This window comes from Thamnophis elegans, chromosome 6, assembly GCF_009769535.1.
Source record: "Thamnophis elegans isolate rThaEle1 chromosome 6, rThaEle1.pri, whole genome shotgun sequence".
In the NCBI taxonomy this organism is placed as follows: Eukaryota; Metazoa; Chordata; class Lepidosauria; order Squamata; family Colubridae; genus Thamnophis; species Thamnophis elegans.
Window position 1 is genome coordinate 57274071 of NC_045546.1, and position 17230 is coordinate 57291300.

The 17230-nt window shown below is 46.9% G+C and overlaps 1 protein-coding gene across 4 annotated transcripts in view; it reads left to right on the forward strand.

The window, feature by feature from the left end:
* Positions 1–556: 556 nt before the first annotated feature.
* AGPAT3 (1-acylglycerol-3-phosphate O-acyltransferase 3) overlaps positions 557–17230 on the forward strand; it is a 114677-nt gene continuing 98003 nt past the window's right edge. The window contains exon 1 of one of the 4 annotated variants that reach the window (XR_004255571.1): positions 557–951. The gene's annotated coding sequence lies outside the window, so the exon portion shown is untranslated. Of the gene's footprint in view, positions 952–1118; positions 1297–1340; positions 1365–17230 lie in introns of those variants that run through there. The other 3 variants (XM_032219210.1, XM_032219213.1, XM_032219211.1) reach the window with 3 other exon arrangements.

Consider the following 17230-nt stretch of genomic DNA (forward strand, 5'->3'; position numbering starts at 1 on the left):
TTTTCAGCTGCCAAACAAACCTAGTCGAGGTACATACTGAAAACCTCGTATTAATTTTTATTCTATTCTAACCGAGATGTTCTTGACCCTCAACGTAAATAAGAGAGTAAAAAGGCAAAGTAATCCATTTCCTCGCATGAACAGGTGATGCCTACAACAGCAGGACCGGCGAGGTAAAAAAAATCACGTGAAATTAACCACGGCGACCGAAGGCACCGACGCCTGCAACCAAGCCGCTGCCGCGTCCCCTTCCAGCATTCCGCGAGCCTGGGAAGGAGCAGCCGACATCCTGCTGTGCAGTGCGCCCGCGAGCGGGCCGTCGGCGGTCTTCTCCTGCCATCTCTGAAAGCGGGACGCGGGAACCGGCTGCGGAGGTCGCGCCTTTCCATCCTCCGCGGGTCCTACTTCCAAATGAGGAAAGAAGAGCGGCGCGGAGGGCGCCTTTAAGCCAAACTCGGTGTCCCCCTCCCCCCCGGCGATCCGCAAAGGCTGGAGCGCTCCCGCTTCCCTCAGGGCGACCGCCACCATACTCCCCCCCCCCCCCCCTTTCAGCCGACAGCCCCGTTCCCCTGCCTCCTGATTCGGGAGGAACTGAACTGTCGTTGCACAGGAAGTAGCGGCTGCTGGGAGCAGATACGGACGCACGGACGGACACACACACAACCAGAAGCACATCGAACAGGCAGAGGCAGCTGGTTCTGCCGCACTCTGGGCACAAGGCTTCATCCCGGCGCCGCTACAACAGGATTCCTTTGCGCCCTTCTCGGAGCGGCGTCCCAGCCTCCGTAGAGGAGAGCAGAGGCGGCTGCCCTGGTCGCTGTCGCCGAAGAAAAGTGTGGGCTGCTTAAACGGGGGAACGACGAAGGGGCTGCGGCCGCGGGACCGAGGCTCTGGGAGCCGAGCTGGGGAGCAGACGCGGAGCAGAAGTTCCGGGGGCGGCGAGGACTGCAGGTTTGTGCTGCTTCGGCAGGAACTCCTGATGCTGCAGTGAGGCCGGGCGGGCTGGTGGGAGCTCGCTTTCCCTCTTTCACCCAACCCCACCTCATCGGGAGATGGGCTTGACGGTCCCCCCGCCCCCTCCTCTGAGCGCTGGAGCCTCCTTTCTTCCTGCAAAGCCCTTCCACGCCGCCGTCTCTTTGCTGCAGTCCTCCCAGGATCCCAGCTCCCTACCCAGTCCAATCCTTTCGCCCAGCTGTTGGCTCTCGTCGCACGCTTTTTCTTTGCTCCTGACTTTAATGGATTAATCCGCTTTTCCATCCTTCGCAAAACGGCGTGAGAGCTCCGCGTTTCGCTTCGGTGCGTTAAGGGGAGAGAGCGTCGCCTCCTCCCATAGTTTCGTCCCTTTCTCCATCAGCTTCCGCTCGGTGGGTGTATGTGGCTGCCTCTGAGGGGTGCGTGTATGTGTGTAAGCATGTGTGTTACTTTTGTATTGAGTTTTCCATTTAATTTGACGCGTCCGTTTTTAATTTGCGCAAACCCAGCGCTTCCTATGGTTTTACGCGCCACGCCTTGATCCTACAGCCGTCGTTCAACGTGTCCTCGTTTGCTGCCTATGAAGCTATGCGTTTTATTTCTGCCCTTATTCGCTGCACGGCTGGCTTGAGTTTGCTGCTGGCAAGGGGCAGGCTTTTTGAGAGCTAGTTGGGACCATTACTTGCATCTGATCTGTTTTCAGCCAAGGACTGCACTGTGGAGAGAATACAATTACTGTAGGGAAAAATTAGTGTTTTAGAATAATTAATAGCAAACTGAAAAAGATTGTCATCCTTCATTTGATCCTGGCAGACTGTGTCATTGTGTTCATATGATATACATTATTAAATTAACCCAGTTGCTTTTGTTCACACAATACACTGAACTGGAAATTAATTATGTAGGCTAGAATCAAATGATACATTAAAACATTAACTAGCATGTAGTATGAACCCATCTATATAGATAATCTGTGGTTTCATATGTTGTGCAACACCCCCCCCCCCAGTTTATGTTTTAACTTTCATGAATACCACAATAGCAATAGCATTTAGACTTATATACCGCTTCACAGTGCTTTACAGCCCTCTCTAAGCAGTTTACAGAGTCCGCATATTGCTTCCAACAATCTGGATCATCATTTTACTAACCTTGGAAGGATGGGTGAACTTGTAATTAAAATTTTCATCTATGCCAATCAGTTGTGATATACTATGGTAGCCTTGTAGCCTGTACTATTTGTGCTATGTAAATATAACAGAGTTCTTGGAAGTGAATTATACTTAGTACAGTAGTTGCTGATTTCTCTTACACACACACACACACACACACACACACACACACACACAAACCAAGGATTAGGTGCTACTGGATTTTCCAACTTTCAGCCTTTTATGTAGACAGAAAATTTCTAAATAAATATAGTAAGTCATTCAGTGTTTGGGTCAGTTATCACTACCATAAACAAAGTTCTTTGATTACAATGTGTACCCAAAGATAGGGAATTCACATTAATGTTACAACATACTTGCTTTCCAATTCTCTTTATGATGGAGAATCTTGTAATCAAATGCCATTCCACCCAAAATAAATAAATATACAGATGGAAATATAATATCTGAAAAAAAGTGATAGGACAATCTAGTTCTCTAATATTTAATTTTCTAAATGAAACAGTTTATGTGACAGGTGTTCTTATTTTTTTCATATTTAGCATGGCCAACACTGGATGGAAAACTGTCAATTCTGGACTCTGAAGTTGTGTGGATGCTCACACATAGGGAGCTGATGTGAATGACTACAGTGAGTTGGCAGTTTCCTAGGAAGTAGGGAGCATATTAAAAAAAAGTGGGGGCAAGGGGCAGCATAGTCTGGAGATGGATAGGACACTGAGAAAGAATTCCAATAGCCAACTTCCTAGTTAGGCTCATGGTAGTAAGGATTTAGTCTGGAAAAATTCTGTCTAGTGTCTGTAAGCAAATAAAGAACTGAACTCTGGCTGAATTGCTCCACAACATTTTTGCACTTAGCCTAAAAGAAGTTTACATCAAGATAAAAAAAAACCTGCATTTTGCCCTCAGCTACTTTTCTGAAACTAATAATAAAAGTTATTGGGTTGCATCCAGTTAGTTGCACAAATCTAATTCATTTCAAGTGCTCAGGTCCATTAATTTCAACACATGTCCCATTTATTCAGTGGGTTTCAAATGAGATCTAATTCACTGTCCAACTTTCATGCCAAATACTTCCTTTTGACAAAAGTATATTTCTGGAAGGGGTGTTTTTCCCCTGCTTCCTTCTCTTCAGATGTACATACAATGTGATTAATGTTGATTCCCTGTGTTCTATGGGTTTAATGTTAAAAAGATTTTTTTTGTATCATTTCTTACGTCTGGCTTTGCCACATCTATTGTGTGCTAGAACTCATTTTGCTTTTAATGGATTTGGTATATATTTTTACATTTTTTCTTGAATGTTACTAGGGGTGTACATTTTATCCCTTGAGGCTCATGCAGCTAGAATTTTGGCCTAAAAATTTACTTCAGCAATTTTGAACAAATTGTGCATTTTCAAGTTTTGATTTCAATTTAGTTCAATATGCTAACAAAAGTGATATTTTCTATTTCTGAATTTCTAATTCTGAATTGTCATTTGTCTACTCTAATTAATTTGACTTTCCAGACGATGTGTATGTGATTGTACTTTCTGCTTGCTACTAATGGATGCAGTAGTTGTAGGCAATTCAATAAATCACACAAGAAATCTTCCAGAATCCTTACATAATTATATATTTCTCACTGTCTGAGATTAAAGTGTAATTAAAAAGTTCTGGGAACTGTTCTTAATAACTATCGCCCAGTATCCAACCTTCCCTTCCTGGGGAAGGTTGTTGAGAAGGTTGTGGCCTTCCAGCTCCAACGGTCCTTGGAGGAAGCAAACTATCTAGACCCCTTCCAGTCAGGCTTCAGACCCGGTTACAGCACAGAAACCGCTCTGGTCGCATTGACCGATGATCTCTGGAGAGCCAGAGATGGAGGACATTCCTCCATCCTGGTCCTCCTTGACCTCTCAGCGGCTTTCGATACCATCGACCATGGTATCCTTCTGCGACGACTGCGGGAGGTGGGAGTGGGAGGCACCGTCTTGCGGTGGTTCTCCTCCTACCTCTCGGACAGGTCGCAGTCGGTGTTAGTGGGGGGGCAGAGATCGTCCCCTAGGCCCCTAACTTATGGGGTGCCTCAGGGCTCGGTCTTATCCCCCCTACTATTCAACATCTACATGAAACCGCTGGGAGAGATCATCCGCAGGCACGGGATCAGATACCATCAATATGCGGACGATACTCAATTGTATTTGTCCGCTCCGTGCCAACTCAATGAAGCGGCAGACGTGATGAACCGAGGCCTTGAAGCCGTTATGGACTGGATGAGGGTTAACAAGCTTGTGCTCAACCCAGAAAAGACCGAGTGGCTGTTGTGCTTCCCTCCCAAAGATTCGATCAATATTCCATCACTCAGGCTGGGGGGTCAAATTTTATACCCCTCAGAGAGGGTTCGCAACTTGGGAGTCCTCCTGGATCCACAGCTATCGTTTGACCACCACTTGACGGCTGTGACCAGGGGGGCTTTCGCCCAGGTTCGCCTGGTGCGCCAGTTGCGACCCTACCTGAATCGGGAGGCTCTCACAACAGTCACCCGGGCCCTTGTGACCTCTAGGCTGGAATACTGCAATGTGCTCTACATGGGGCTGCCCTTGAAGAGCATCCGGCGACTTCAGCTAGTACAGAACGCGGCCGCGCGAGTGATTGTGGGTGCACCTCGGTTCACCCACATAACACCTATCCTCCGCGAGCTGCGCTGGCTACCTGTCGATCTCCGGATGCGCTTCAAGGTGCTACTAGTCACCCATAAAGCCCTACATGGTAGTGGATCTGGATACTTGAGAGACCGCCTTCTGCCAATTACCTCCCTGCGACCAATAAGATCACATAGATTAGGCCTCCTCCGTATTCCATCGGCCAGCCAGTGTCGGCTGGCAACTACAAGGAGGAGGGCCTTCTCAGTAGTAGCCCCGACCCTTTGGAACGAGCTCCCCGTGGAGATTCGTACCCTCTCCACCGTCCAGGCCTTCCGCACAGCCCTTAAGAACTGGCTAGCCCGTCAGGCCTGGGGACAAGGATAGTTGCCCCTCCCGAATGATGAATGTATGTTTGCTGACTATTTTACCATATGTTTCTTTGTCAATGTTTGTTTTCCCCTCCCCTGATTTTGTGTGAGCCGCCCTGAGTCCCCTCAGGGAAAAGGGCGGCATACAAATATTAATAAAATCTCAAAAATCTCAAATCTCAAAGGAGTATTGGGAACACATTGACTGACATAACAACAACAACAACAACAACAACAACAACAACAACAACAACATGAGAGTCAGTTTAGTTTGTTGGTTTAAGGCACCAGGCTAGAAACCAGTAGATTGTGTTTTCTGTTCCTGCCTTAGACATGAAAGCTGGTTGATGACTTGGGGCCAGTCATTCTCTCTGAGCCCATGATGCCAGGCTCTGGCGACAAGTCAGTCAGCCAGTTGCTGTTGCAACCAATGGATCAACACTTGGTTGACCTCCCCCACCAAAAAACAACAATAACAAAAAAACAATGAGCCCTGCTTTTGTGGGGAAATGCTAGGAAGACAGATGTGTGTATATTTGGAGTGTATTCCTCTATAGAGATAACCTTATGAGGAAAGCTCTTTAAAGCTGCTGTATATCATTACTGAACTTTGGACATGACACAAGTAGTTAGCTAACTAAACATCTTGGATCAGATTGGCCACTGCATGGACAAATATCATTCAAACATCTATGACAATGTGTAGTTCTTCTAGGATCAATCCCACAATCTCTTGGGTCCTAGCTATCTCTTCCTATTATCTGTTTGTTTCCTTCTTATTCACTTTTCCGTTACAATTTCTGTGTTTCCTCATGTTTTTACAGTAGATTCTCATTCACTTTAAAGATTCCTCAAAAAATCAGATATCTAACCATTCCTGTTAGCCTTAATAAATTCCTCATTTGGGCATAAAGTGAATAAAGCAAAATCAACATTTGTTCCTATCTTAGGTTAGCAATTTGATCTTGTATTCTTCTGCCTTTTCTGAAACTTGCCTGCTAATTTGACATCTCTCTCCCCACCCCCTCTCTCTGTCTTATTCTAGTCTTTGTAAAATCTTAAGCAAAACCTTGATGAAAGAAATTATTGCCATGTTTTGATAATTCACATTTTTCTTTCATTTTGGTTTTTGAGTATAGAATATATTTAATATATTTGAATGTTTTCATTCTTTATCCACACAATCTTTATGCATGTTTGTTGAAATAAAGCTATTAGTTTAACTTCTATGGCTTTAAACAATATTTCAGTGTTTTCTCATATAGCAACTTATTTATGTCCTATTGTAAAGTTCTTTTAAATCATCTTTCCTGAACCTATTATCTCTATATAGTAATAATAATACCACCCCTATTACTTATTGTATTTATTCCTCTGAACAATACTGATCAAGTCAGGTTATGGTTAATGAACATTAAAAAAAAAACTTCTGCAGGACTCTCCCACATCCTTTACATGATGATTTAAAGCTGAATAGATAACCCTATCTGAATTGGAATCTGTCTGAATATACAGCCAACATATTGCAGTGGAATTTGGACTGAACAAATGTGCCACCCTTACAATAAACGGGGGAAATAGTGAAAACTGAAGGAATCAATATACACTATGGAAATAAAATCAAGAATCTGCATGAAGATGATCACTACAAATATTTGGTCATTCTTCAAGCTGACAGCATCAAGCAGACTGAATTCAAGAAGAAGGTTATAAGTAAATGCCGTATTTTTCACTCCATAAGATGCACCTAGGTTTAGAGGAGGAAAAAAAGAAAAAAAATATCAGGCAGAACCTGCAAGGACCACAGATAGGTGTCCTCCCATGTGCCAGCTCTGTCTACTGATTCCTGCACTGCGGAAAAGGGACAGAAGAGGTGGGCAATGACAAAGACAGAAGAGGCGGGGTTCAGCTCTGTAAAAGGGCTCCACCAGAGTGACCTGGCTGCTATTCACGAAAGGACAGCACCGACGCACAAACATTTCCACCCACGTTTTTTTGGGGTGGAGTGCATCTGATGGAGCAAAAAATACGGTACATAATGAGAGTGAAGATTTCAAAGTCAGTGAAGGAAGTACTATCAAAGCAATTAACACCTGGACAATTCCAGTCCTTAGATATACAGCTGGAATAGCGGACTGGCCTCAAGCAGAATTAAAAGCCTTGAATAAGAAAACAACAAAAATGGCAATCACATCATTCGTTCACACAATGATGAACTTACCAAGGAGCGGAGGTGGAGATAAAGTATTATAAGTATACCAGACAATTTAAGAAAATATATATATAGGAAGAAAATTTGAAGGTCAGTGAAGAAGAGATACTGAAATAAGTACACCAGAGAGACTGGCTTACAGGAAAGACTTAAGTGAAGAATAGAAAAAAGTTATGGCCAGGCAAAGTATTCCATAACCAGTACACAGAGAGAGAGAGAGAGAGAGAGAGAGAGGGAGGGAGAGAGAGGGAGAGAGGAGATGATAAGAAGATCTGGCAATGGCTAAGAGCAGGAAAGAGACGGGGTTAATTCTGGCTGCACAAGGCAAAGCCTTAAGAACAAATTCATATAAAGCCAGAATTGAGAATACAGCAACAGACAGTAAATGCTGCTTCTGCAAAGAAACTGAAGAAACAGTGGATCGCCTAGTTAACTGATGCAAGAAGATCACAAAGACTAACTATAAACAATGATATGACAAAGTAGCAACAATGGTACATTGGAATATTTGCATGGTATTGTTAATAAATAATTGTAATATTTATTTAATATTATTAAACAAGAATATCTGCCTATCCCAGGTCATTGGGAAAGACTTGATAAGTGGCAAAACATACCAAATTCCATCAAAAATCTGACTCTTTGACCAGCCATAATAATAGTATGCTGCCTTACTCCCAGTAAGTCTAGGTGGTTTAAAATTGTTAAAAAACATAAAAAATAGTTTCAATAACACACAAGACAAACCAACAAGGATGGTAAAGAAAATAACTCCAGAGGGAAACAGAAAAAAAGAAAGGGGCATCAGTCATCCTCTCCTAAGCCCTGGGCAAAGAGTGAAATCTTCAGGACTCTTTGAAGTAGGGTGGGATCCATTCATATCTTGGAAAACCTATTCCAGAAGGCAGGCTTCTCTCTGCTACAGAGCGTTGCCAAGGTCCAGAAAATGACATCGCTTAATTAATGACCAACTGGTATTCAACAGGTTCTGACCAGTTCTGGAGAACCAGTAGCGGAAATTTTGATAGTTCAGAGAATTGGTAAATACCACCACTGACTAGCCCTGTCCCCACCTATTCTCTGCCTCCCAAGTCCCAGCTGATCTGGAAGGAATGGGAATTTTGCAGTAACCTTTCCCTGGAGTGGGGAGGGGATGTAGATGTTACAGTATCCTTCCCCTGCCACTCCCCAAAAGCCATGACCATCAAGCCATGCCCACAGAACTGGAAATAAAAAAATTGGAATCCCACCACTGGTCAACTCAGTTCAAACCAACCAATTACTAGATACAGATATCTATATTACTATTCATACAGGTTTCCGTATATTTCTATCTCTTACTGATTTTTCATCTGAATCTTTTGGTGGTTTCTGTTGAATTTTAAGGAATGAAACTAAGGAGGCAGGAACAGTGGTTCCCAGGATAGAGAGAAATGATGTGTCAACATAGATTAGGGGCTTCCAAAGCCATAGAGAGGTTTAAAGTTTGTATATTGAAGAGGGCAACTTTTCTCTCTGTGTGTGTCGCACCAAGGTTTTGAAGAGGCAATTTTTTTAAAAAAGGGTTTTGCACTCTGCAAACCTCCCAAAAATGGTCCGTTTTTCGTGAAAACAGGCCCATCCCCCCCAAAGACATGAATAGCCTTTAGGCGGCTTGCAAAGTGCCCCCCCCCCCAACTGAGCAAAAAACGGCCTGGTTTTCATAAAAAAAAAATGCATGCATAGCCTTTAGGAGGCTTATAGAATACTCCTGGGGGCTGGGGGGGGGGGACAAAATTGAGCAAAAAACCAGCCCATTTTTCACTCATTTCTGTCCTCCCCAGCCCCCAGGAGCTCTCTGAAAGTCTCCTAAAGGCTATGCATGGCCATTTTGGTGAAGAGGGCGGGGCTTCGGGAGGCAAAAATGCTATATTCAGTGTATAAGACACACCCAGATTTTCAGCCTCCTTTTTGAGGGAAAAAGGTGCGTCTTATACTCTGAAAAATACGGTAATGCGTTTGTGTGTGTGTGTATGATATAATGTGTAAGTGTATACATTCTATAATGTATATCTTGTCATCAGTAAAAGGATTAATTTAGATTAATTTACTTCCTTGAGGTGTTCTCTGGGAGAGTCTGTTGAATAAAAGTTGATTATCACAACTTTTTTTGGGTGAGAAAACAAATCTCATATAGCCCCTTTTGGGAAGTCTTTAAAACAGCTGTATTTTCTTACAGGCTTTCACAACTGGTCTTTTGCAGAGGCAATACAGTCTCAAACAGTGCTACTGTATGCATGTATATCTCACTCACACTGAAGCAGCTAATTACCTTTGAATCTTAAGGGCTGTCAGCTCTCCTGCTAAACCAGATAGGGAATATGATCAGATGAGCTCAATTGGTAAGGCTACATTAATAGAATCTTGCAAAACTGAAAGTACAGACTTCCAACCTGTCACTTTTAACTGCTAGATCCATTAAAATGAATCCTTTCTTAGTTTGTTTATTTGATGGTTAACTGACTGGGGGCTATGACCTCTCTTGTCTGATAGTTTCCTAGACAGCATCTCCTTTTACTTTTCCAGAGGAAGAGAGGGAGTGGTCACGTGTGGGTATTCTCAAAGCCTGATTGGTCCAAAGACAGAGAGCAAACTCTTAAATACTGGTGCCTTCCAATCCTAGCCCAGTTTCTTCTCAGTCTTCTTGGTCCAAGCACTGTTGAGAATATTTCTGGTAGGATTTCTGTTTATTCCAATGTGATTTCTCATTCGGTTTCCTATTTAGTTTCTCATTTAGTTTCCTAAATTCTAAATTTTGCAGCTGCAGCCCCAAGGGACAGTTCTCTGCCTCGAGAAGTTGGGGAGGGCCCTGTGGGGCATTTTGCCTCCCCCCTGCGTGGCTGGAGCCTCAGCCCTATCCTCGGGATTGCGGGGATGCCAGCTCCTCATTCAGCTGCTGAGGCGGCAGCTATGATTGCTTGTGAAGCTGAGGGAAGTGGCTGCGGTGCCACGAGGTGCGCATGAGCCATCTGCGGAGCTGCCGATCGATCCGGGCAGTTGCCACGCTTCTTTCTTTACCTTTGCCTTCTGCGAGTGGCCTTTGGGAGAGGGAGGTCCGTGCCTGGGCACTGCGTGGCCTCCCCCGACTTTGCTGGAAGCGGTGCGGGTTGCTAGAAGCCCGGCTGAGCCGCTGAGACTGGTCTCTGGCCTCCGCATTGTGCGGAGGGTTCCGGCAGCCATTTTCATTTGCCGCCACGTGTGCGAGGAGCGCGCTTCGGCCTACGGCAGCTGGGGCCTACTTCTGTGCAGGAGCTAGCAGGCCCAGGTCCCGGTGGGGCCTACAGAGGCTTGGAATTCTTCATCCACGGGACTGACATATGAGTAAACGATGGATGAGGGTTCAGAGATCCCCCAGGGCCAGGTGGTGGGCCCGATGAGGGGTGGGGAAGGCCTTGTGCAGGGGGTGGAGCCGGGGGTTCCCCCCCGGGTTCTTTGACTGCCCAGCGCCCGTCTAGATCCTCCACCAGGGAGGAGGCCAGGAGGCACAGGGCGATTGAAAAAACGTTTGTCAGGGCACAGAGGCAGGCCAAGTCGGCTGGGCCCTCATCCTAGATCCCGGTCCCCTCTCGGGCCTCTTTCTGCACGCTCTTCTCCTAGGGGGTTTAGCCCTTCTTATCCTTCGGTCTCTCCCAACAGGCCTCATTCCTATTCCAGGAGGAGGGGGTCTCCCTCCTCCCTCTCCCTCCCCTTCAAGAGATCCTTTGGAGGGTATGTCTGGGGCCCCTGCCCTTTGTGCAGGTTGGCTCCCCAGAGGCCTAGTTCTACTTATGGTGATATAGAGGATTTGGATCAACTCCCTGAGGGTCTTAAAAGGCTTATTTCTGCTGCCATTTCACAGGGCATTGCCCAGTGGGATAGAAGCTCCCACTCTTCCAGGCATCGGGGTCTGGGCCGTGCCCAGTATATGGCTTCCTCTCCTTCCATGGTTAGCGAAGCTTCGGTCATGGGGGAGGAGGATCTCCAGGACATGGGCTTCTCGGAGGACGGGGATGTGGCCCCCTCAGATGAGCCCTCTTCTTCAGGCCTCTTTGCCCCGGCCATGTTCAAGGTTCTCTTGCGTAAGGCAAGGAAAACCACCAAGGTGGGGTCTGGGGATCCTTCGGTGCCTCCACCTAGGGATCCAGACATGGCCATGTTTTCTAACACAGCCACAAACAAGGAGGAGATTCTGGCTCCTCCTTTGTTTATGGAGGTCCTGACCAACCAGTGGGCTCGTCCCTCCAATTTCTCGACTCCTGGGAGTAATGACCACCGGCACTATAACGGGGAGCAGACCTTTGCCCAGGCCATACAGCTGCCGACCATTGACACCCTGGTAGCTGCTCTGGTTTCTTCCTCGCCGGTAGTGTTGGGCAATGCGGCTGATAAATTGAAGCTGGAGGATAAGCCCGCTGAGCTTACCTTGAGGAAAATTTTTAATGCCACTGCATGGGCCATTAAGTCTGCGGCTTCAGCTTCTTATTTTGACAGGGCCACGGTCATGTGACTTCGGCAACTCCAGGAGTGCATTCCTATCCAGGACGAGCGGCTTCACCAGGACCTGATCAAAATCATGGCGGCTTCCCAGTTTTCCGTGACTCTGGACACAGTTAAGTTTGCGTCCAGTGCCTTGGCCACCTCGGTTACCTCCCGCAGGCTCTTATGGCTGTGTCACTGGCAGATGGATAACAAGGTGAAGTGGAACTTGGCAGCTGCTCCTTTACCTCCCGCAGGCTCTTATGGCTGTGTCACTGGCAGATGGATAACAAGGCGAAGTGGAACTTGGCAGCTGCTCCTTTCAAGGGTCCTAATCTTTTTGGGGAGGCTCTCAATCCCATACTGGTCGAGAATAAGGACAAGAAGAAGGTTCTGCCTTCTAACGCTAAGAAGCCCAAGGCTAGGTCTCATCCTTACTGTAGGCAGTCTTACAGGGCCATAGATTATGACTATAACCAGCGTTTTTCTTCTTTCCGCTCTGACAGGCAGTTTCCCAGATCGTCCTTTCAGGACAGAAACCAATTCCAGCACCAGTCCAGGCGGCCCTTTCAAGGAGGTGGCGGCTATCCCTACCGCAGAGGGAAGTGACTCGAACCCAAGTCGTCCCATCGGCGGCCGCCTTTCCCTCTATGTGGATCAATGGGACGAGATCACGTCGGACGCTTGGGTCCGGGCCACGGTTCAACACGGTCTCAGGTTAGAATTTCTCTCCACCCCTCTGAATCTCTTCAGGTCGTTTCCTCCATCCCAGAGTCTGGAGCGCCGCTGCCTGATGGATCAGGCTATCGCCCACCTTCTCGACATTCAGGCGGTGGAGGCAGTTCCCCATGAGGAACGGGGCCTGGGCCACTACTCCAACCTGCTCATGGTTCCAAAGAGCTTGGGGGGCTGGAGGGCAATTCTGGACCTCAAGCGCCTAAACCGTTTTCTGGTGTACAGGCGATTCAAGATGTCCTCCCTCAAATCTATCCTTCAGGGCATCTGAAAGGGGAACTTCTTGGCTTCGGTGGACCTCACGGAGGCCTAACTTCACATTCCAATTCTGCATCGCAGGTTTCTGAGATTCTCGCACAGAGTCCGCCACTACCAGTACCGGGCTCTTCCCTTCGGGCTGGCCTCGGCGCCCCAGGCGTTCACGAAGGTTCTGGCGGCTCTGGAGGCTCATCTGCGCTCCATCCCAGTGCGGCTCCAATGTTATTTAGATGATGCCCTCGTTCAGGCGGTTCGGTTGGGGGGCCCTGGTGGGTTACCGGTTGGCTCAGGGCAGGTAGACGTCCTCGGATCTCCGCCACAACATAAATTGGTTGGAGCTGAAGGCGGTCCGCCTGGCTCTGCTGCACTTTCGGACCTCAGTGGAGGGGCGTCATGTGCTCCTCCTGATGGACAATGTGGCTACCAAGGCTCACATAAATCGTCAGGGGGGACTCATTCTCGAGCTCTCTCGCTGGAAGCTCTGAGGCTGGGCACCTGGGTGGAGAGACACCCGTTGTCCTTGGTGTCGTAGCACATCTCCAGACTCTCCAACCACCAGGAAGATTGGCTGAGCCGGGCAACTCTGGACAATGGCGAGTGGCAGTTCCATCTGTCGTTGTTTCAGAGGCTCTGTCGAAGTTTGGCACTCCACTGGTGGATCTGTTCACCTCACCTGCGAACTCACAGCTTCCCCAATTTTTCACCCGTTTTCAGTCCTGGTCTGCGGAGGGCATCGACGCTCTCAGGAGCAGGTGGCCCTCGGGCCTTCTATACGCCTTTCCCCCCATCCCTCTCCTCCCGGGGACCATCAGGAAGGTGGTAACGGAGAAGGCACTAGTCATAGTGGTGGCCCCTTATTGGCCCAGGAGGTCCTGGTTCACGGACCTAGTCCAGTTGTCAGTGGCCCCTGCATGGAGGATTGCAGCCGGGGGTCCTGCTTCACCCGGACCCCCAGTGGCTCCATCTGACTGCCTGGCTCTTGAAGGGCGGATACTGAGGGGGGCTAACCTGTCCTCCGAAGTCATTCGTACCATCGAGGCATCTAGGCGTCCATCGACGACCCGCATCTACAACTCCACCTGGGCGCCTTTGTCCGGTGGTGTTCCCCTCTTGGTATTTCACCCGACAGGGCCACTATTCCCAACATCTTGGACTTCCTGCAGAAAGGTCTTGATGACGGGCTGTCACAGAATACTTTGCGCTGCCAGGTGTCAGCTTTGTCTTCTGTCTTGGGGGTGGGGTTGGGTCTTCTTCCCTCTCTCATGTTCCCCTGATCAAGCATTTTCTGAAGGGAGTGACTAATCTCAGGCCTTCCCCCGTCCATAGGTTCCCTACGTGGGATCTTCCCCTAGTTCTCAGGGCCTTGACAGGCCCCCCATTTGAACCAATCCGGTCTGTTCATCTAAGGTTGTTGTTCCTAAAAGTGGCTTTTCTGATAGCGGTTACATCCGCCAGGCGTATTTCAGAACCGGGCGTCCTGTCTTCCAGGGACGACCTTTGTCATTTTCACCAGGACAGGGTGGTGCTTCGCCTTGATCCTGCCTTCATCCCGAAGGTAAACACTCCTTTCCATAGGGCGCAGGAGATTGTCCTGCCCGATTTATGTCCGTGCCCGTCCAACGATAGGGAGAGGCTCTGGCATCGGTTGGACGTGAATTTATCTCCGGTGGACCGCAGGGATCCGTAGGATGGAAGCCTTGTTTGTTTCATTCCAGCCAGGAACTTTAGGATCTAGGGTGTCCTCGGCCACCCTTGGCTGGTGGCTGTGTCAGGCCATTGTGGAGGCCTATAGAGTGGCTGGTCATCCGGCCCCATCGGGGATAACGGCCCATTCTACTAGAAGTGCGGCGACCACGGCGGCGTGGGCCACGAGGGCCCCCTTTAAAGATATTTGTCGGGCAGCCACTTGGGCTTCTCCGACGCCCTTCATCCGACGTTATCGCCTGGTTGCCTTTACCTCGGTGGACACGTCCTTTGGTCGGAGGGTCTTGCAGAGGGCTGATGCTCCCCTTGGACCTTAAGAGTCTGTTGTGCTCCCTCCCTGGGACTAATGTGGAAAAAGAACGTTGGTCTTACCTGATCGTGTCTTTTAAGAGGAAGAGAGGGAGTGGTCACGACCCTCCCTGAGGTTTTCCTTTTGGGCCAAGGGAGTGCCCGGGTGTTTCCCGGGAAGGGGGGTTTGTTGTTGTTGTTTTTGTTGTTTCAGTTCTACCGTTTGCCTTCGAGGAAACTGGGCTAGGATTGGAAGGCACCAGTATTTAAGAGTTTGCTTTCAGTCTTTGGACCAATCAGGCTTTGAGAATACCTACACGTGACCACTCCCTCTCTTCCTCTTAAAAGACACGTTCAGGTAAGACCAACGTTCTTTTTCTTCAAGATTATTCATGTATTCCATTACAATGACTGCACAACCCTAAAGACTGCTCTGATTTTCTAAGTTTCACCCATGTATATGACACACCATACTTTAAGATTTGTTCTACAATATGTACTTTTAAGTATCTTATCTAGTTGGATTGTACAATCTCCACCTTCTGTTTCCTTTACTATGCTACTCTATATCTTTTTACAGATTCACTCAACTGCTTCATAAGCCAATCCTGGTTGCCTTTGGGAACAGCTTTTAAACTTGAATACTAAAAGATGTAGCTGTTTAATGCTTCAGTGAAAGGTGCTTTGTATAGGATTTTGTGCATTATGAAGCACCTCCTTTGAAAGGTTTGCACAAACCTATCATTATATATTCCATTTTATTTCAGTATTGTTTAACATAAAAATAAGCATGCTAATTTAATAGTTCTTATGTAACTGTATAAAAAGTGTTAAATCAATACTGTATGTCTATGGAGATTCTCAGTGATTCATGTCATGGTTGTCCCAAAGGTGTTTTTTCAAGTGGCAACTGGACTTTCTGATCCAGTTGCCTCTTTAAAAAAGACCTTGGGGTCAGTACTGTATGCTTTTGCCCTGGTTCCTATTAGAGTAGCCAATAGGTAAGAGATGATATTTGTTAAATATTGTTAAAGTTATCTATATCAGTAATGTAATGTTGAGGCATCCTACAATATTTTACAATCCCCTGAACCTTAGTAATTGTGGTTTTGATACATTATATATTTCTGAAAATGGACTCAATTTTCAGGAGTAGGTCTTTGTTTAGATTCCTTTATTACTTGGCAGATACTGTTATTTATTATTGTATATCTATTTTCTGAGTAGCCCACACACTGAAATTGCCTTTGAAAGCCCACGCTACCTAAAGGGCAAAGATGATGAGGCTCTCTTTAGGAAAATGTTTCTAAAGAACCTTCATGTACAGAATTTTAAGTTCTTCCCAGTCTTGGGTGGTTCTCTTTGTGAAATTGGAGCACAGCCAGTGGCATAAAAAGGTGCATGGCATTCTTGCTTGTGAAAATACTATGCTCTCAGAACAGCTGAGACACTGGCACCAGGACAGAAGCTCTTGGCAGGGGACTTGGTCAGGGAATTGGGAGAGCTGAAAAGGAAGTGTTTGACCCTTACTTTGCTATGTATGCTTCTCTATAAGTGTGCCTCTTTTTCCCTTTGAAGGAAAGATTATAGCGTAGTCCTGCTCCTTCCAGAAACTAAAAGAACAATCAAACAGAATCCTCTATAACTTTTTTTTAGTGCTGACAAGCTTTTAAAAATTAACTTCTACTGGAGGGGATCATTTGCTTTCATTTAGATTAACAAAGTTGGAAGGGACCTTGTAGATCATCTAGTTCACCACCACCCTGCCCAAGCAGGAGACCCTACACCATTTCTGACAAATGGCAGTCCAATCTCTTCTTGAAAGCCTCCAGTGATGAAGCTCCCACAACTTCTTGAGGCAAGCTGTTCCATTGGTTGATTGTTCTCACTGTCAGAAAATTTCCCCTTATTTCTAGGTTGAATATCTCCTTGATCAGCTTCCATCCATTATTTCTTGTCTGGCCTTCAGGTGCCTTGGAAAATAGCTTGAACCCTTCCTCTCTGTGGCAGCCCCTCAAATATTGGAACACTGCTATAATGTCCCCCCTGGTCTTTCTCTTCCCTAGACTAGCCATGCCCAGTCCCTGTAACTGTTCTTCTAGTCCCCGGTCCCCTAATCCTCCTGGTTGCTCTTCTTTGCACTTTTTCTAGAATCTCAACAGTGTGGTGACCAAAACTGGATGCAGTATTCTAGGTGTGGTCTTACTAAGGCTTTATAGAGTGGTATTAGTGCTTCACTTGATCTTGATTGCATCCCTCTGTTAATGCAGTTTAGGATTGCATTGGCTTTTTTGGCTGCTGCTGCACACTGCTGGTTCATATTTAGCGGGTTGTCCACTAAGACTCCCAAAATCCCTCTCACAGTTACTGCTATTAAGCCTAGTTTCACCCAATCTATATT